Here is a 22,699-nt window from a genome sequence, read left to right as displayed (position 1 = left end):
TGATATTTTGTCTATGTTAATTGTTGCTAACTGAATGTGATTCAACTTCGGATCTTGCAGTGACTTGCAAAAAAATTAGTGAATATTTAGTTCCAGTGTACTGAGAAAACTATTTTCTCCCAGCCTCACTGCATCCCGTATAATTTTACAAACTTGGTAAAATGTGGATGAAGACCTCTCTAATAATTTTCACTCACAGTGATTTCTTTTTGCTTCTGAAGTCATCACGTTCACATACTTTGTTACTTTGTAGCATTTAAGTCTTTTCCTTAAATAATTATCTCATTTTCCTTGTGCATACGTCATGCCTTCCCAAATATACTTCAAGCTTTATGATATCAGAGATAGAGTCTTGGTATATCCCAAAGTGCATAGATCTAAGTGCCCTCCGAAGGCCAAGGCTGTGTGTGTGTGTGTGTGTGTGTGTGTGTGTGTGTGTGTGTAGATCAGAGAAACTCATCTAAGTGCACCAAGGCCATTTCCCATTATCCAGAGGGCCTGGCATGAGGTAAACCTACCAAGATACCCTCAGTTTGGTCTAGACCAATAAGAATGGTAAACCCAGTGAAACAGCTCCTGAGTAGCTCTGGACATGGACTTTAAACTTGCTGTTTCATTTCCTACTCCTAATGTATCACTTCTGATATCATTTATCAGGCTATGATACCGAGGAAAGTGGGATGAGGAAGGGTTGCTCAGACCTCCCAGCATCATCATGTAGGCCACTCCCCACATGCTCTGGTGTCTGGTACTGAGTGGGTGAGACAGGTAAGGGAAATGAGGCCACATTTTATGCCTTCCTTACCTTCCCTCACCACTCTTATCAATTTCCATATCAAGAGGGTCATCATACACTTCTCAGTAAAGGCAGCGTTCAGGAATAGAACTGGAACTGTGAGTATGAACTCATTTATTCAGTCATCAACTATTTATGGAGTCCTACTGTGTCCTAGGTGCTGTTCTAGGACTAGGACTGAAATGAACAAAACAGGCAAGGTTCCTGCTCACGTGGGCCTTGCATTCTAGCAGGGAGCTGGGGACACGGCTAAAAACAAACAATAAATAAGCACATAAAAAATGAACAGACAGGGACTTCCCTGGTGGTCCAGTGGTAAAGAATCCACCTTACAATGTAGGGGACGCGGGTTTGACCCCTGGTCAGGGAACTAAGATCCCACATGCCACGGGGCAACTAAGCCCATGTGCCACAACTACTGAGCTCACGCACCTCAACTAGAGCCCGTGAGCCACTAACTACAGAGCCCACATGCTCTGGAGCCCGTGCGCCACAACTAGAGAAGAGAAAAAACCCACACGGCCCACAACTAGAGAGAAGCCTGCGCACCACAATGAAAGATCCCGCACGCCGCAGCGAAGATCCCGCGTGCCGCAACTAAGACCCGATGCAGCCAAAAATAAATTAAATAAATAAATTAATAATAATAAATAAATCTTTACAAAAATGAACAGACAATAATGTTTACTAGTAACAAATGCTCCAAATAAAACAGAATGATGTAATAGAGATAAGGGGTGTCGGGGTGGGTGCTAATTTAGGCAGGGTGGTCAGGTAAGAGCTTGCTGAGAAGTAGACATTTGGGCTGACAGCAGGCTGACATGAAGGAGCCAGCCCCCCGAGGTTCGTGGAGCAGAGCATCCGCTGCTAAAGAAAACAGGTGCATGACTGAGTCTTGTGTTCAAAACCAGAGACGGCCTGTGTGGCTGAGGCATGGTGAGTGATGGGTGGGCAGGTACAAGAGGGGGTCAAAGAAGTAACACATGCCAGGGCATACAGGGCTGTGTAAACTTTGGAAAAATTTGGGATTTTATTCTAAGTGCAATAGGAATCCAGGGGAGGGTATACCACCGTTGTGACCTACTGAGATCTAACTTTTCAAAAGATCACTCTGGCTGCTACGTGGAGAATGGTTTGGGCTAGAACAGGGCCGAGCATGGAAGCTGAGACATGCTGTCATGAGAGTCAAGTTGGCTCAAATTAAAATGACCGTTAGAAAGGAAGAAGAGTGGGTGATTTCGGGCTACATTTTGCAGGTGGTGCTGAAGAACTGGAGGACAGGGTGTAAATGGCAAAAAGAATCAAGGATAGCTTTGGGGGTTTGGGCTGAACAACGGGGTGGAGAGTTCCTGAAATGGAGAAGCAGCCAATTTGTGAGAAGTAGAGATGGAAAGCAAGAGTTCTGTTTGCAATGTCAACTCTGAGATGATTATTATACCTCTGAGTGAAAATTTCAAGTAGTCAGTCAAGCTAGTTCAGAGACTAAAAGGCATGAATGATTTCAGTGATCAGCGTTTTAGTCTTCGGAACAGTAGTTATGGAGGGAACAGAAATAAATGACCATGTTCCCTTCCTTGAGGAGTCATCAGAGCATGGGAGAGACAGTCATATCCATAGTTGAATGTATTATAGGTGAGATCTTTGGCAATTACTGTTAACAGGCCCCAAGAAAACACTTTAGGAGAATTAAAAGGGAGTGACTAATTCTGACACATGTCACCTTTGATATCCTACTGCTAAGTGATTCTGCTCTTCCAGAAAATTTATCTACCTTCCCACCTCAGTCCTTGTGGGTCAGAGTCTATAACTCTTCTAGGCCCATTATTTTTTAAAGTTTCTAAGGGAAATTGCAATGATTTTTTTCATGGTGAGTTACTTAATGTTATCAACACTTTACGGAGTTAAATATTGTCTGTGAAGAGTTAGATTGGGCTTCTTTGTGGACTTTCAGGTTTCATATTTTAGGGGCTTTCAAATGCTTTTACAGGTCAAATACTACAGCACAGTCTTAAATCAATTTTAGCACTTTTTTGCACAACATTTATACTATTCTGTTTGAACTATAAGTGTCAAGGACCATATGATCTTCAGTGCTTAAGTTCTCAAAGCGCCCTGCAGCTTCTGATGTAACAATTTCATGTATAACTTTGTTATTGAATGGATGGTTTATAAGTATTCAGAAAAGTGAGTGGGTGGTGAAACCAATTACCAAATAAAAGTTTTATTTTAGTGCAAAAAATCTGCAAGTCCTTGTGCTTTTCTTAATGTAAGGTTTTAATGTGCCTTAATATGTTTTTAACTGTGGCCATTATAGCCTCTAAAATCAAGAATCTGTGAACGAACTAGTAAAAACTTACATTTTGAGTGGGCTGGGCTTTAGAAGGGCCACAACAAAATAATGACCAAATAACACACACACACACACACACCACCCAAACTGTGGTTGGTATTTCTTTGTAAATAGTAAGTCCAAAGGAACGTGTCTCATAAATAAATAAGTATAGATTCCAATCAAAAATATCTTTTTAGAGAAACGTGATCTTTAGCAATAAAAAACCACTTATCTGAAACACTCAGCACCACGGCAAATCTCCCTGCCAGCTGCAATGTCCTGTGCTCTGCCTCCTTCTCAAGAATCACTTCCCCATAGACTAAAAGGCCCAGAAAGAACCTTAGCGAGCATGCAAGTTGGCCACCACGCCCATGCATATGCACACACTTCTTTTACACAGACAACAGATCTGAGCCCCAAGAAGCTTGGTGATGTGTGCATGGTCACATCAGTGAGTTAAGAATTCTTCAAGATCCTAGCCATAGACCACTGAAATAAATTCGCAATCCTTCCATCAATCAACATTTTCCTTTCCTTTGTAGAGCTGATTTACAGGTAGAGAAAATAATTTTATTAAATGAATCTAATCTGAGATATAATTTCCCTTCCTCCAATCCCCACCAGAATTATTTATTGAATTATTACTTAATTATTATTGGAGGGAGAGATCAAGATGTGAATAGAAGGATGGTGTTTGAGCCTATATGATTGCCAGTCTAAAGCAAGTAGATATAGTAATGGGTTAACATACTTGAAAAGAAGAGAAACAACAAATCAAAAACATATAACAGATTCACAAAAACCAAAAACAAGAAACTGAAGCATAACACTTTATTATTAAATGTATTGTTATTATTATTAAAGCACTATTTATGATTGTAAATACACCTCTAAGTGGTGATATTTAAATTGGGGACAGTTTAGGGGCAGGGGACCTTTTCCAGAGCCATTTCGACCACGTATTTAACTTCACTGCCTATGTTCAAGACCACTGCAGTTAAAAGGAAAGCAAGGAGCATTCCTCGGCTCTCTCCACTCTCCCCTGCAGAAGGAAAGACTGGGGAAAGGTTTGTCTCTGAGCCTATTCTGCACCCCCCACTATTTGTTGTTGGTTGCTCAGAACCTAGTTTCCTAGTCCAATCCTTAGGGGAAGGGGCTGTACTTACCAAAGGCTGGCCCTGTTTCCCATCCCTACGTGACTCTTCCCACAAAAATACCAAGAGTGCAGAGAATCCTGGCTGCCTGTGCCCTAGGACCAGACCCAGGCATACCCAGAAGTTCCCCAGGACAGTTTACCACTTCACTCAGTTCACTTCTCCCCATTTCTCTAGCTCCCTTTTGCTTTAGGAAAAAGAAAATGACAACAGTAATTCTGACAACCTTGTACTCCCCCACTAGAGGTGCCCCCTGACCCTCTTTCTTTCTTCTCTTGGGGAGAGTGATGCTGTGGCTCACTGGAGAGCTTGGCCCCAAGGCTGTGTTACCTCGGAGACTCCTCCAAAGGAGTCCAAGGGAAATCCAATCCAAGGGAAGCCACCCTCTTGCCCAGCCTCATCCTGTGGAGGGAAGTAGGCCCTGCTTCTTGGGAGCTCCGGAGTAACATGTAGTTCTAAAAGGCAAACATGGCAGACTGTTTCCTTAACCTCAACCAGAATAGGCCTCCACTCTCCATTTACTTCTGAGAGTCTGGTAGCCAGCTCATAGAACAGAGGCATCTGCTCCCATTTACAAAAAAAGTTAGAGCATATTAGATTCAGCTTTGAAAAAAAAAGAACTTTAAATTTGGAGAAAAGCCTTTGTTTAATCACATCAAGTCTGTGTCACAAGCTGAAAAATGCCAGGAAATTCCAAGCTCAAGGCAGATACTTCATCTATAACTCATGCCATAGGGCTTGTTTTTATTCTTTCACATGCCTGCAAATAGAAGATGAAGCATCAGAGAAACTCTGAGTTGTGTGTGTTTTGTTTTTTGAGTTTGTTTTTTTTGGTCTTGTCAGTTCATGTCATAACCTTGGCATTACTCTGCTTTTTTTTTTAATTTAATAAGAATATGAGATTATACTGATCCTGTTCTCCTATTTCTTGTTAGTGCTGAACAAGCACTTTTGGCACTTGCAACTCACATTACTGCCATGTTGCTCTGTGCCTCAGTATGTTTGGCTATGAACTCGAGTGTCTTGACCTGACATCTATCTTTAAGGCCTGAGAAAGAAATTATTTTAGCATTCCTGCTCTTAGCTAATATATATAAATCTGTGATCTATGACATGTCTGCAGCTCTGAAGTTAGCACAAAAAATATAAAGAACAAAAGGAGTGGAGTGGAGTAGAGTGGGTGGGAGTGGGAAGAAAAAACAACAAAGACCCAAAGCAGAATAGTATTAAATCTCCTGCTTTGTGCCCAGCTGTGGGTTCTGGATCTTATAAATGGGAGGAAGAACGTATGTAACTCCAAAAATATGTAACTCATTCTCGTTTAAATGTGGAAAGTGTTCATTTTTCAGTCTGAATATTCTGAATTTCTGTGTTGCTTTCAGAGTTGTGTGGTACATCATAAAAATATGGAGGCCGGCACAGACAGTGCCGTTCACCTTTTCAAGGATTTGAAATCTTGATCACTCCAAATATCTTGGAATAAAGGAGAAAAAATGAAACATTAACACCGAGCATAGCCTGGTGACACAATCATGATTATGATTGTCAGTCATTATAACAGAAGAACAGAGTGTGCCAAGGATCAGTGATAGGAACGCGACTATAATGAAACAGATGATGCTCCATTATAGATCACATTTTATGATCAGCTCTTGATCAGTTAGTAAGTGTTTACTGAGGACCAACCAACCATATGCTTCACTCACTATAAATGTAAACTATGGGACCTGCTCTCAATGAGCTTCCAATCTAGTTTCAATATGACAGTATAGGATACAGGTTATAGGATAGAGCACACATAGCCACCAGGACTCAAAAATCCACATGCAAGGATTGAACATGGGAACCCTGCAACCACTCCTCAATGAGTAAATCCATGACTCTAGAGTCGTACAGACCTGGGTTTGAATCTCACTTTAACTCATTCTTTCAACAATATTTACTAAGCGCCCACTCCGCATCAGTTTCTGTGGTGGGCACTGGAGACACAATCCCTTCCCTCCTGGAGATTATAGGAGAGTCTGTGACACATATATTAGTAATCACACAAATGTTAAATCCCAATTATTATAAACGCTGAGGAGAAAGTATAAGGTAAAGAAGAGAGTTTAAGGAGGTCCCAATTTAGACTGGGGAGTAAGGCAAGTCATCGCGAAGGCAGAAGCCACAGAGAATGTCATCAGACCTGCTAGATGGTCCTGGAGCAAAGGAGTGATCAGAGGCAAAGAACATGGCTTAGAGGCCCCTACCCCTCAAAAAAAAATGTATCACTTGGAATTGAAATGATCATGTCCAAGAATCAACCTGCTTGAAGCTCAGTTTCCTTATTAGTAGAATAGAATATATTAGTACCTACCACAGATTTATATTAGAAAATAAGTAACAAGCAACATCTTTACAGAAAGAGCAGAATATCCTAGAAAACTTACTGAGACCATAGCAAAGGTCATCCAAATGCCCACTGAGGAGCACCACAGACCTAATAGGGAAAAATATATAAAATATTTACAGCACCATAAGGAGGAAACAAATCCTAAAGAATAAAGGGAGGTCATAATGTCTGCAGTGGGAGATAATTAACGGTGGGGTCCTTAGGTGTCAACACTTTTTTTCTTAAGTTCAGCAACATTTTAGATTTATGAGGCAGTACATTCAAAAGTTCATATAACTAAATATACAAACTGGCTTGTTTGTTTTGGATCATTCAGTGCCTGAGAGTAAATTATTTATTCAAGCATTAATAAAGTAGAATTTTTTTTTTTTTTTGGCAGTTGACAAAATTGACTTAAGGGAATAAAAGAGATATCGACCAAGTTTGGACTGGCTTATGCATATTTTTAAGCTGGCTGACATCTCAAACCTCCAGGAGGAGAAGAAAGTTCAGGTTATTTATTAATGTGTGTCTTTTACTGATTTACAATACATGTGAAAACAAATCCTGAGATTGGTTGGAACTCAAGGATGAAAACAGGAAGAATTTACCTGCATATTATCTAACCTAATGATAACACTGACTTCAGGAGGAAAGGGAATCTGCTATAAGAATCAAAGCCAATGGAATTTTCCTTTATCATGAAATAACTTTTAATGACACCTCATTCTCTTTCAAAATGTCACTTCTGTATCTTTTTGACCATGGCTTAAACATAATTTTTCTTTTACATTCTCTACTGAAATATGTTTTTGGTGACTTCAAACTTCTGAAAACAATTACAGTTTTGGCCTATTCTCATCTAGATTCAATAGATTCAATAAAATGTCATTCTATCGACCACCCCATACAAAAACTAATAGCTCCCAAAAGGTGATATGTAGTCTAAGATCCATTAGAATTCAAATTTTTCTTAGAAGAAAAACAAAAGACTATTTATTTGACTTTCCCCTCCTTAAAAAAAAAAAATCATGGCTATTAACGTCCCTTTCATTTTGTTTTCTCATATATGTTCAAACATCTCTCCTCAGATGTATGTCTTTGCAATTCATTTTGTTCTGCTTTCTTTGATGAGCTTGATAGAAAGTCAAAGAACCCAGCATGATTTCTCTGTTTGCTTATGAATTGCAGAGATCATGCACATGCCTTGCAAATCTTACAATAATATCATAGAAAATATTTCCTGGTATCTGTCACTAACTATTCTTTTCAGCACTCTTAGGTTTTCTTTTAATAAGCATTGGCAGATATTTTGTCCTCCATTAAAACTCCTAATATTGAGGGAGGAAAAACACCACAACATTTAAATCCCAGAATTGTCCCATCTTTCTTAATCCAAGTATCATCCTTAGAGTTGCTTTCACCCTGGCACTATCTATAGCTTAACAGAAAACCACATCCTTTCTCATAAACTGGAGTTTATATAAAGCATTCTTCCAGACCCTGACACATAATAGGCACGTGAAATAATAGTTCCCTTCCCTTCATCCTTTTCACATCTTACTGCATCTTTGATACATGATCGTTGGACAATTGATTTAAACTGTAGTTTAATAAAATTATACATTATTTCTTTGTGGAAAAAATCTCCTATTATATTGAATTTGACCTGTGGATTTGAATTAATCCTTCATTTCAGTTGTCTCGTATTCATCATGTCTAAACCTACTTTTTCTCTTTTTTTTTAATTGAAGTATAGTTGATATACAATGTTGTGTTAGTTTCAGGTGTACAGCAAAGTGATTCAGTTATACATACATATATATCTATTTTTTTTTCAGATTCGTTTCCCTTATAGGTTATTACAAAATACTGAGTAGAGTTCCCTCTCCTTGTTTAAACTTAGTTTTTCAATTTACCTTTGGTTCATCTCCTATCTTCTAACTGCCCCAACATTCCCGTGCTTCTCTAGCTGCTATCAAAAGTTGTAGGCTAGATGAGATTTTAAATCCAGTAACATATCCTCATCAATCAAGAAATGCCCGCTCACCCACCACTGCCTACTCTGTGCCAAGCACTCTGCTAGATTCTGCTGGGCGTAAAAGCATACATCAGATATGCATTTTACCCTTAGCATCCAAAGTTTGCTTGGATACAAAGCAATGGATAAACAATTTAGTCCTCAAGTTGCACGAAGTACTATGAAGAGAATTCAGAGAAAATGAGATAATTGTGGTTGGAACACACAGGTCTCATGGGCTTGGCCAGATTTTGATATGTAAAGAAGATGGCAATTAGCCTGTGGACCAAATCATGTTCTGCTCAGTGAAATGCAAAGCAAGAGGGTCCCAATATGCATTGTTTTGTGTCATGTTTGCTAGGCTTGGGGAAGTCAATTCCTGAAAATTAGGTAACCATGACTCTGCGTAGTTAGGTTTCATTGGAACGTAGTTGGCACAGCAGGCGCTGAGCAAGGGCATAGCAACACTCGTGTAAACTTCCCTTTTTACCACGCTTCACAGCTTTTTCAGAGCATTCCGCATCTGTGATATTATCTGACTCTGCAAAGTACAAAGGAACCAAAGATTTCATTTTAAACATAAGAATACTGAGTCTCAGTGTAAGAAACTTACCTGGTATCTTCTCCTGTTGAAACCGAAGTTAATCGTCAGTTAAATCCATTACACCTGTGACCGGCCTTCACTCAAGCACGCTTTAACTGTTTTTATAAAAAACTTGCACGCATCCTCCAAGCATCATGCAGCCTAAGCAATAAGGTGTTTGCCCAACTTCTTTTTTAGGAACTTGGAGCTGGCAGCATCCTGTTCTAGCACCAGCCATTACAAATGGTTAAGCCTACCGACCCTCCATCTGCGCATGCACAATTGTCCGCTCGGTGACCTTTTGACACCAGACGGCCAAAACCCCACCCTCAGAGTACGCCAACACCGCCATTTTCTGAGCATGCGTACCTTGAAGAAGCCAGGAGCTTAGTTGTGCGTCTGCGCAGAACGGTTGCCCACCTTTTTCTTGTCTCCACTTATCTTTCCCCACTCTCGCTCCCTATACCTCAGCTTCATCCCATAAACATCGCAAGCCCCTGGCCTTCAGGGAGGTAGATTTGAGACTTGTTCTTTCCTCTCCTAGCTTGGCTGCCTTGTGAACAACCCTTTTCTCTGCTGTAAACCTCTGCATCTCTGCGTTTGGCTTGCTGTGCTTTGAGCAAATGAACCTGGTTTGGTAACTGTATTAGATGTAGAATGCTAATAAAACACAGGCCTTGTGATCCCGAACTCAGAGCGCTTCCCACTATAGCAAATGCAGTACAAAAGTTTCCCAGCTTCAGTAATTACACAATAATGATTTTCCGTGTATATGTTTATGGTAAAGAGTAAGTGTATTTATGAGATCTGTCTGAAAAATGTCTAATTACTAATTACAGAGGGGAAAAACCAAACTCAGCTAAAGTAAGATTTATATAATTCTTTTTGTTTGCATAATAATTTTAACTATTTATCTAAAAATAGTTTAACTTTTTAATTTCAAGCATCTAGATTATGGGTGACAATTTATATATTACAAGTCCTAAAGATGAACAGAAAATGTTTTCATTGCCTGCCAGAAGAAGAGTTCAGGTTCAGCTAATGACCAGTGGACTTTAAAGGAACTCTAGTACACTCTTCGTGGGAATGTAAATTGGTGCAGCCACTATGTAAAACAGTATGAAGTTTCCTTAAAAAACTAAAATAGAGCTACCATATGCTCCTGAAATCCGACTCCTGGGCATATATCTGGAGAAAAACATAATTTGAAAATATACACACACCCCAATGTTCATAGCAGCACTATTTACAATAGCCAAGATATGGAATCAACCTAAATGTCCATAGACAGATGGATAAAGATGTGGCATATATATATATATATATATATATATAATGTATATGTATGTATATGTATTGTATACAAATATATAGACAATGAAATACTACTCAGCCATAAAAAAAGAATGAAATAATGCCATTTTCAGCAACATGGATGGACCTAGAGATTATCATACGAAGTGAAGTAAGCCAGAGACAAATATCATATGATATCGGTTATACGTAGAATCTAAAAAAAATGATACTAATTAAACTTATTTGCAAAATAGAAATAGACTCACAGACATAGAAAACAAACTTATGGTTATCAAAGTGGGGCAAAGGGATAAATTAGGAGTTTGGGATTAAAATATACACACTACTATATATAAAATAGATAACCAACAAGGACCTACTGTATAGCACAGGGAACTACACTCAATATCTTGTAATAACCTATAATGGAAGAGAATGTATAAAAAAGAATATATATATATATTTTATATATATATATATAACTGAATCACTTTGCCGTACAGCTGAAACTAACACAACATTGTAAATCAACTATATTTCAATATTTTTTAAATTCAAATAGTAAAAAAAAAAAAAAAAGATGTAATTCCACCTGAAAGCTGTTTTGAATTCTTTTTTAAAAATTTTTTTATTGTGGTATAGTTGACATACAATATTATTAGTTTCAAGCGTACAACATAGTGGTTCAACACTTACATACATTAAGAACTGATCACTAGGATAAGTCTAGTAACCATAAGTCACCATGCGAAGTTATCACAATATTACTGACTATATTCCTTATGCTGTACCTTACATCCCTGTGGCTTATTATTTTATAACTGAGTACCTCTGAATCCCCTTCACCTCTTTTGCCAGACCCGCCACCTCTTACCCCTGGGGTGACCACCAGTTTGTTTTCTGCATCCGAGTCTATTTCAGTTTTTTTTGTTGTTCATTCTTTTTTTTTTAGATTCCACATATAAGTGAAATCAGATGATATCTGTCTTTCTCTGACTTATTTCAGTTAGCATAATACCCTCTAGGTCCACCCATGTTGTCACAAATGGCAAGATTTCTTTCTTTTTTATGGCTGAGTAATATTCCATTATGTGTGTGTGTGTGTGTGTGTGTGTGTGTGTGTGTGTATATGTCTTTACATTTATTCATGTATATAAAAAAATTTCTATTTATTGATTTTGTATGCTGCAACTTTACTGAATTCATTTACTGGCTGTAATAGTTTTTTGTGGCATCTTTAGGGTTTTATATATATAGTATGTCATCTACAAATACTAACAGTTTTACTTCTTCTTTTCCTATTTGGATGTCTGTTATCACTTTTTCTTGTCTGATTTCTGTGGCTAGGATGCCAAATAATATGTTGAATAAAAGTGGCAAGAATGGGCATCCTTGCCTTGTTCATGATCTTAGAGGGAAAGCTTTTAGCTTTTCACAGTTTAGTATATTAGCTGTGAGTTTGTCATACATCGCCTTCATTATGTTCAGGTATGTTCCCCCTATACCCACTATGTTGAGAGTCTTTATCATAAATGGACATTGAATTTTATCGAATGCTTTTTCTGCATTTATCGAGATGACCATATGATTAGGCCATTTGAATTTGTTATCTAGCCTTCAACTTTCCCGGTATGGCTACTAATTAGATAACACTTTATTAAAATACACAAATACCTGTTTGTTCTATTCTTTGTTTGCTTCAAATGCAAACATTTCAATTACCCACAAATTTGAAAATGCTAAGAATTTTGTTCATATAGAGAATCCTAATCTTGTTTTCTTCATTGTCTAAAGAACTCAATAAAGCATCATGGGAATGTAGGCAACCACTATTGTTTTGCTATTGCTTACTCTGAACAACACACATATATTGCAACCATAAGGACCATTAATTAAGCCCTAACTTTGAGCCAAGAACTGTGCTAATATTACAGATACTGCCTTATTTAATTCTCTCAAGAACGCTATAGGGCTGTATCATTACCCATATGTCATACATGAAGAATTTATTTTTGTTGGTAACCAAGTATAGAAAGATCACTTACTGAGGCCTGGTCATTCCATCATTGGAGTACTTTTACAAAAAGGAAAATGTAAACATAGCTGCTCTCATTGCCCCTCTCTGCTACCCCACAAAAATACTCGTAAGTTAACACAACATCCCTAGGTTAGCACCTAGGGATGTGGTGTTAAAAATAAATTACAGCAGCAAATATTTAAATGAATGCAAAGTTGTTTTCATTGATACCAACCCATCCCCATTAATTACACTCACCTAAGGCTCCTACTAAAAGCCATGGAAGCACTATGCAGGTGCCTGTTACGTGGGTGACATTTTGCTACAGATAATGTACATAAGATGAGCCCAAATTGACTTCATCCATTTATCTATATCCTTAACTGGGTAAATGCCATTAATTCTTTGCGAGCAGAAAAAAGTGCTAAGGGCAGCACGCCCACTCCTCTATGAGCCCCTCCTCCACTCCCCCATCTTGAGACATTTACTCCCTAAGGCTACTGGCATGGAGTCAAAAGAATTTACCAGCCTGCTGGATTTAATCCTCAGTCGTCCATAAATTGGGTAAATTCAATTGCCCTCAGCAAACATTTGTTTGTTTATTCATTCATCATTTGGCATACTATTGATGAACTAACAGGCAACTCGTTATCCCTGGTGACACTAATATGACTTAATAAATTCTCTTTCCCGGAACTATTTGGATTTTAACAAGGGAACTGCCTTAACTCAAAGTAACGAACTTTAGGCGTTAACAAATATGCTAGATGCTACGCATTTCGACAGACACCCTCACTAGTTGCCCTCAAGTCTTACCTGGAAGCATTTACTCCAGCTATAGGTAATTCCAGCTTTGCTCATCTACCTCAGCACTCATTGATGTCTTCCCAAGTATTGATGTCTTCCTTTGCTTTTAGAACTATCTTCCCAGACCAGCAGAATATGGGTATATTTAGTTGCGCAAAATTCCAACGTGAAAGCTATCTGATACTTGGATATGTTAAGACTTTTTGATAACAAGACACTCAGAGACAAATTCTGGTAGCAGGTTTTCTCCAGAGTACTTTACATATGCAACACCCTTACGTGAACAGTTCTAGAAGTGAGGGAAGAGAGGTAGAGAGCAGGTAAAAAAGTAAGATAGTTCCTTCCTTCAAAGGAGTTCATGGTGTTAGAGAGACAGATACTAACACACACAAACACACATACAAAGTGGTAAATAAAGGAGAGAATAGGGAATGATGCTGGGCACAAACTGGAAACGGAATTGTCCAAGCTCAAGTGTCAAAATGAAAACACTGGTGTCATATTTGGATTTACTGCTCTTCACTCCTATTTCCCAGGGTTGTGGCAGTTGAGAAACCTTAAGAATTCTTATTTTCTTTTTTTTTTTTTCACACACACACACTGTATTTTATTTTTACAAGAGATAAATAGACTGACACCAAGCATTGTACATGGATGACCACAACAAAAGCAACAATGATTGCAATTACCAAACATGAAACACACTCATACTATGTCATAATATTGACATTCAGTCCAGTAATCCTCCACTGTAACAGCTCCTTTACTTTGCAGTGAAAATTGATTTGTATATTCTTTGCCTCTGAGTCCTTGCGGGATTTTTTTTTTTTTAATTCAGACAGAAAGTCACAAAAATTATACTCATCCTCATCAGTTCACTCAGTCCCATGTAATTAATTTTTTTTTTCATTTTGATCTTTTGTTAGCACTTTTATGAGTTCATCAGTTTTTCATTAGAGTTCTGAAAATGCTTATTCATTCAGTTTAGCAGTACAGTCAGTTACCAGAAACCTGTACTTGTCAGAGTCTTTTCCATGAATTTCTTGAAGATGAAACCCTTTTATAGGAACATATTTGCAAAAGCATCAGAGTACACCCAGAACTGTCTGTAAATGACAAAAGACTTAAAAATGACCACAGTTAAAGATTTGATGAAAGTTCATAATAATGCAGTTGACAAGAAAATTAGTTATTTCTGAGATATACATTTTAAAGTAATAACTAGGATTATGACTTATAACATTATACCAGAACATATAAGATTTTTTAGAAATTTCATGTAATGTCTGAAACATTTATATTATACTGAGAAACCTTAATAATTCTTATTTTCTTGCATTTCTATCATGTTACTCATCAGCCATTTTTCTCCTAGCCTGCATGACCTTCAGTACTATCTTCTATGCAGAGGAGATATATGGGGTCCTAAAGGGTTTCCAAAAGTGAGGTCCATGGACAACATGCCTGAGAATCACCTAGGACATCTGTGGAAAATAAGGTTTTCTGCTACTCCACTCCAAACACTTGAGTCACTGGTACTCTAAACCAGCTTTTTAACATGCTCTCTAGATGATTCTAATGAACATCAATGAACTGCACTAAGAGTAACACTAGACTAGAGTCACTGAGCCCTCACTTACTTCATATCTAAAATTAAGAATTGGATTAGATCATCTCTAAGGTAACATCCATCACAAATATGCGATGATTCTAGGTTAAGCATTTACATTGTCCTATGTATGTCTCTTGGATACTTTATATGTATAATTTCTCTTGTTTCTTTTCTCCAAATGCCTGATTCTGTAAAGCTTTTATTCACCTCACTTAGGCTCTCTCTTAACTTATGAATATATAAAAAAAAAAAGCCAGAGTGATATGTTCTACTGCAGACATTTAGATAACCTTATATGTAAGTGATTTAAGAATGGGAACACTAGACTCTGATGGAAGCCTTACTCCTGAGAAATTCATTTGGTTTAAACCCCAGATCATAAATTTTCAAATGTGGAACAGGGGAAGAGTTCATGCTTATGCCCCACTTATTATCAACTCAGCCCTCTAGGACTCGTACTTTATTTGCCCTTTATCTAAAATATGGTTCCTAAACATGTAATTAATAAATAAGAGATGTCCTTAAAAGAGGTATTCTAAAATATCTAAGCAGAATTAGCTTTGTTCCTATCAAGCTACAAACCTGCACATTCTACCAGACTGTATACTCAATTTAAACAATTAAAGATTTTCTGAACAAGTGTTTATTAATTGAGCCATAGCATTATAGTTGAGTCCCTTTCCACTTCCTCTTGTCGAACCTATTGAGGATGCAATGCAGAGCTATTTGGCAGGTGGCCACACTATAAAGCAGCAGGACATATTTGACAGATTTATATTATAAGTTGCCAGTTGTCAGACTTTTGCCATTTGGATGGATAGCACGTCTCTCTCTCTCTTTTTCTTTTTCTTTTTTTTTTTTTGCTTTTTTTGTCTTTTATATAAAAATATGTTTTTTTCCTTGACAGAATTATAATTCATAGATGTAATTAACATCACATTAAGTATAAATAATAAAACATGATTTTACAAAATTGTTTGCAAAGCACACGGAATTCTTTCAGGAGAATTTTCTCAAGGTGACATTAGGTAATCTCTAATGGGAAGGTGACTGGTATTGATCTACAAATATTAATTGTAAATGTCCATGTTCTATGCACAAACCACATAAAACTCCAAAACATAAATTATACTTTACACAAATGCAAATCATATAATATATACCTATGAAGTTTCTTTTCTTCCTTTAAATAAATCCAAGTTTGAGTTTGAAATTTTCCATCATTAAAGTGCCTTTTTTGTTGTTGTTGTTTAATATACCTTGATTGGACTAAAACTGCTTCACAATACTGTGCTAGCCTCTGTCGCACAACAAAGTGAATCAGCCATATGCATACATACATCCTTGACTGAGTATGATTGTATGCTGAGTTCCCAAACTGATTTCTTAGGCCCTCTGCATCATTTGGGAAAAACAAAACAAAACAAACACAAAACTGCCCTGGAACCTGGACAGGAAGGGCCCCTGTCTTGGGCCCTATATTTAAAAAAAATTCTGCGTATCACAAACAGAAAAAACAAGCCGCATTAAAGGAAACATGAGCACCTATGTCACTCAGGAGGCAGAGCTCAGTTCCAGCACCTGAGCTACACCTGGAACCCTAAACAACTGCTTTCCTGACCAGCCATCATTCGAGCCCCAGCAAAACACTTTATCCCATCTTATGCCCTATACCCTCAAAACAGAAGTCCACAGTGCTCAAAAATCTGTGAGATGTGTCATTGCCAGCACTGGAGATGGACGCTGCTTCGAAGTGCAGAGACAATTTGGGAAGCAAACACATTAAGTAAGAAAAAAGACAAATGAATTAACCAAATCCTTCCTCTCAGACACTATGAATGTGATAGATTTTTGCATAATGAAATATGATTTTCCAGTAGCTCTGGGAGCATCCATTTTTAGGCTTCTCTTTGTGTCCCAATTTGTGGTTCTGAAGGTACTCACAGATTACCTTGGATACACAAAAGTTCCACGTGGTGACTAATGAACATTTTGCAGTATTAAACAGTTCCTGTTACCCTTAAATTTGTATATATGTGGTCAAGTAACATGCCTAAGACATGATCCTGACAATTTACAATGACAATCAGACGGATACTGAATGTTAAAATAATATTTTAACAAAAAATATTTAACAAATTTCAATTAATTTTTAAAAATAAATTTTAAAAAATATATTTTTAATATTTTAATAATTTTACTGCAACATTTGGTGTATGAAAATCAAAATTTGCATTTGTCTTTAATGTTAGGAAATAAATTTAATATTTTAGAAAAAATACACCTTCTTGAAAACATGAAAACTACTTTTAATATTTTACATTTAATTTACCTCTTGATAAAAATGTATTCAATGGGTCTACTTTACTTTTAATGCTTTATAGCATGACTGCCAACACACAAAAATAATGTAAAAATGTTGTTAATAGCAGCAAAATTAGAGCAGAATTGTGCTAAAATAAATAACTAATGTATTTATATTATTAGTCATCAAACATACCTGGTTCATAAACAGTATACCCAAACATGTGCAATAATAATTCCATTTTCTTTGATATCATCTCAACTTTCAATATATAAAAAATTATAGCTTTGCACAAATTCTTTTGGTATAAAAGTATATTTAATGGAGTACGAGGGTTGAACAAATTTAAAATCTGATACCTCAGTTTATAACTTTTAAATATTTAGACACATGGTAGATGTCTAATATAAAATTTTATTCTTGTCCTTGCCCCTCAAATGTTCGGGGAGCCCTATTTAACAATGTAAATGTTTACCATGGATGGATATCAAGTCTCGAATTAAGGCAGCCTGTGTAAATGGAAGGCCTATACATGTTTATTGTTTCATTCAAAATAAGTGTACATACCACAGTAGCTTTAAAAGAATAAATCATGAAGAAAAATCACAATGCATAGTAATGTTGGACCAACTTACTCACTGAGTACTTGTTTAATGGCAAACACTCATAAACGGTAGACTTAAATTATCCCCAGTTTGGCACAAATACTACTCAAAATCATGAAATCAGCAGACAACTGGAGCTTAAGAATTATTTTCATAAAATTTGTATCTAAAAGCCCATTCTCAATTAACCTCAGTTCCACTTTTAGAAATATATGAGGGATCAGTTAATTGGTGACTAAAATGTTTGTTGGCATATTCAAAGTTCGTAGGAGACACTTATTTTTTCTCTGCTATCATCTATCTTAATTTTGCATGGTGGTCATTTCCTCTACTGTCTTTTTCATGGCAATTACAACACCCAAAGTGTTAGGTTAATAAGACTGGAGATTTTAAGTTCAGATTGGAAAAAATGTCAAAGGAAAACATCAATAAGCTTTGTCACCATAGAAGGGCATTCTTACAAAGATATCCCAACATTTTCTTTAAAAATGATTGCATTTGCAACAACTTAAGAATCCAACAGTGGATCCCAACAGATAGAAATTCATATAGGCACAGCAACCTGCATTGGATAACTGTAAATAAAAGCAATTCTTTTCAGAAGTTAAGAATAAATTCTGATAAAAACAGAGATCTCTGGAAGTCATATTTTAATATTAAATCACGAAAATACCTACAGGCTATTTAGAAACAAGGGATGGGATTATTTAATTATATGAGAGCACAAATACATACAAAGGAAGTGTATAGTTGGTTATTTGAAAGTAACCTGCTATGCTTATTCACTCAATCTAACAAATTATTCTTCTCTTTAGAGATTTTTAAATCCTAGATCATCGTTAACGTAATATTTCTGGATTTTGCTCTGTAAATCACTTCAGGTCATTATGAAAGTAAAAGTTTTAAAAGATATTCTCTTCACCTGTTACAATCCAATTTTGTTCTGGCCTCTGCTATTTCAAAACATCCTGTGAATATATCTGACATGAGTTAGAGGTTGGTTGTTTTATTTTCTTTACTTGCTAACTCGTCCTTTTCTCTAATTCCCAGCATGACTCTGTGACAGCTGGTTGTCAGAAAGCACTCTATCATTTTGCTAATAATCAGATTTTACTGTCGTTGGAAAAAATAGGAAATGATGTAGACTAAAAAAGGATTTCATCTTAAACACTTTGGGAAAAAAATAGAAAACTTCAAATGACATTTTGAGAGAGCTGGAGAAATAAAGCCATGTGTCCATCTTGGAAATTTTATTAAGTGTTACATTGTTGAATGGGTATTCTTGATGTGCTTTATAGTCAGCAGATAAAAAAAGGTCTAGAAGTTCTTTATCATTATTATCATTATTATTTTAGAAATTCTCTTCAAATGAGAATATGTAAGTTCTATAAATCAAGTACATTTTTCAATACTTAGGCAGACATGTGAATTTTCATGCCATAATTTATTCTTAAATCTGCTTTGAGAGTTGATAATTATTGTAATGTGGCACAATTCATTCTTATGACCATTTAAGTTTAGCTTTATGATGTATATCACATTTGTATACAAAGAAAGCTCTTTGGGAAAGATAATTAAGATGAAAAGCTTTTTTACTTCATAGTATCAAATTTTCTTCAAATAGTCTAAATGAGATTTTTAAAATTTTAATGACTTTTTTCTGCATGTATAATATTTGGGGTTTGCCATCTCAGTGTTCTTTCTATAATAAACACTATCAAAAATCGGTTTAAGGGTAGAATGATAAGGATATGTTTTATAGAACAAGATAACTTACAGAAATTGTCATAACACTGAGAAATTGTACTTCTTTGGAAGAATCAGAATGATACTATGCTAGGATAATTTTTATATTTGCATTTATTTATTTGTTTATATTCAAAGCCATGAACATTCCACATAGTTTTCTGCTTAAGTGCATTGTGCTGTGTTTACAAATCAACAAACACTATTTTTAAAACTATTGATTTGCAGACTTTGTGGACTTCCACTTTCATTCCCTTTCAAAGGCTCTTGGTTGTATTTTTATATTTAACTGAACATACTTAACACAGACATCACTTAGCCTGCAAACTACCTAGAACTAAAGGGACAAATTTATGTTAGTTCAATATCATAGTCTCACCCATACTCATTAGAAGGTACTACTATTCATGAAGAAATCATTATGTTTCTGGCTTTTATTATACTTTAGTCTCCAAAAGTGAGTAACACATCAGAGCCTTAAATTTCTACATTTTGCACCAATACTTACACTGATGAGTCTATAGAAAAACCAGTGCCCAGTTTGCCTTCAGTGGAAATGCAGGGTGGAGGGACTTCTATCCAATGACTTGAACCACATCAAAAAATCAGGGAAAATGTACTATTAAAGAGCTTGACATATCTTCACTTAAAAACAGTATGGCTAAGTTCCCAGGGAACTGCCACTGATAGATTGCAAAGTTCCCCTGGCCTCCTTTTTCTTTTGAGCAAGCTTTGAGTTTACTTACCACTCAGACCAGAGGCACTGCCCACCAGGCGCAGTGGTCGCTGCGGAGAAATTGTCTCGTCCCTATGAGCTTCTGATGCACTTCTATTACTCTTTAAATGCTTTATCAAAAATTAAAGGCCAAATGTAAAATAGGTAGCTAGTAGGAAGCAGCCACATAGCACAGGGAGATCAGCTCTGTGCTTTGTGACCACCTAGAGGGGTGGGATAGGGAGGGTAGGAGGGAGACGCAAGAGGGAGGAGATATGGGGATATATGTATACGTATAGCTTATTCACTTTGTCATACAGCAGAAACTAACACACCATTGTAAAGCAATTATACTCCAATAAAGATGTTAAAAAAAAATTAAAGGCCATTTCCCCATAAAACAAGAGTGTGTAGTGACTTTAATAGCTAAAAAATGTTCTCTGAAGAACGACTAGAGCTATTATCTGGAAACTTGCCTTTTGAAGTGTAGTCCCCAACCAAGGACGGCAGCATCACTGAGGAGTGGTTAGAAATACAGTTGCTCTGGCCGCACCTGAGATCTGTGAATCAGAATCTGGATTTTAACAAGATCCTGAGGTGATTCAAATGCACATTCAAGTTTGCTTTTTTTTTAATTTTTAAAAATATTTATTTATTTATTTTTGGCTGCACTGGGTCTTCGTTGCTGCGCACAGCCTTTCTCTAGTTGTGGGAATAGGGGGCTACTCTTCACTGTGGTGCGCGGGCTTCTCATTGAGGTGGCTTCTTTTGTTGCGGAGCACGGGCTCTAGGCGCGCGGGCTTGAGTAGTTGTGGCACTCAGTCTCGGTATTTGTGGCTCACAGGCTCTAGAGCGCAGGCTCAGTAGTTGTGGTGCACGGGCTTAGTTGCTCCGCGACATGTGGGATCTTCCCGGACCAGGGCTCGAACCCGTGTCCCCTGCATTGGCAGGTGGATTCTTAACCACTGCACCACCAGGGAAGCCCCCACATTCAAGTTTGAGAATCACAGATCTAGAGCAGTTCTCACACGATCTGCGGTGATTGAACTGTTTTCTGTTAGTGATTTATTTATAATTATACTCGTAAAATACGATAAAAATAAATTACTAGAATAATGAAAGAAATAAAGGCATATGAACTACAATTTTGATTTTTCTATTTTTAGAATCACAAAGTAACATTCTATTAAATTTGTAAGACGTTTGGTGATAATTTTTCACAGATATGCAATATCAAGATCATCACCCACTTTATTGATAATTGTTGTTTCATGATATCTATTATAATCTATAGAAGCTCTATGCTTTTTCAAGCTTCTAACTTTTACTTTTGCTTTTCAATTTTACCAGCCACTGAAAAACAGGTTGCATGCCTTCCTCGCATGCATGCAAGTATTAAGATCATTCAAAAAACAAAAACAAACAGAGAGACAAGAAATTCCGGGGGGCCAATTCCCATCTTTAAACATTTGGGACCAAACTGTTTCTTATCTTGCAGATACACAAAGAATGTATTTCATAGTTTAAACTCTCTTGACAGAATTTCCTCCCTTTCATCGTCTCACCTCAGGGTGCAGTAACAGTACTTTACAATCAGTTTCCATATTATCCCACGATAAGGAGAATAATCTCTATTTTAATGCATTAGACTCTACCTAATTCACAAGTTTTACTCCATTGCTAGGGTACTGCTTAGTGCATATGTTTTTTTATTTTAATAGAAAGACTTCCTTGATGAAGGCAGTGCATTACTTGCCTTCTAACCAAAGCTCCTAATCTAGATACCTGCTCCGGAACATTTTTCTGTCACAACTGGCACATCATCATAACAACGCTCGCTCCGGTGCAAAACAAACCCCAAACCAGATTTGTTGATAACGTAATCTGTCGTAGTTTTCTTACTTTTACACATTTCAGAGCTAGCAATCATTGTCATTAATGAAGATCAAAAAAATTCTTCCTTCATATCACCGTCATGTTCAGATTGCACAGATACTAAAGGAATTGCTATGTTAATATGTCCATTTGTCAAGTGCAATTAAAAAAAATACCCTGCTAGTTTTGTTTACTCTATGCTTAGGCCTTCCATAGAATTAACCAGTTCCTGAAAACATCAAACTCTGATATCACTGGAAACTGATACGTAATCTTACTTCTCTGCAGTTTCCCAATATTTTTCTAAGAAAGCATCTTTGATTCAGCCTTTCACCAGTGCTTTAGCAGTTGTGTATGATTTCTTTTTTTTTTTTTTAATTTTTATTTATTTATTTATTTATTTATTTATTTATGGCTGTGTTGGGTCTTCGTTTCTGTGCGAGGGCTTTCTCCAGTTGCGGCAAG

This window comes from Eubalaena glacialis, chromosome 12 (genome assembly GCF_028564815.1).
Source record: "Eubalaena glacialis isolate mEubGla1 chromosome 12, mEubGla1.1.hap2.+ XY, whole genome shotgun sequence".
In the NCBI taxonomy this organism is placed as follows: Eukaryota; Metazoa; Chordata; class Mammalia; order Artiodactyla; family Balaenidae; genus Eubalaena; species Eubalaena glacialis.
Note: the sequence above shows the minus strand (reverse complement) of the source record.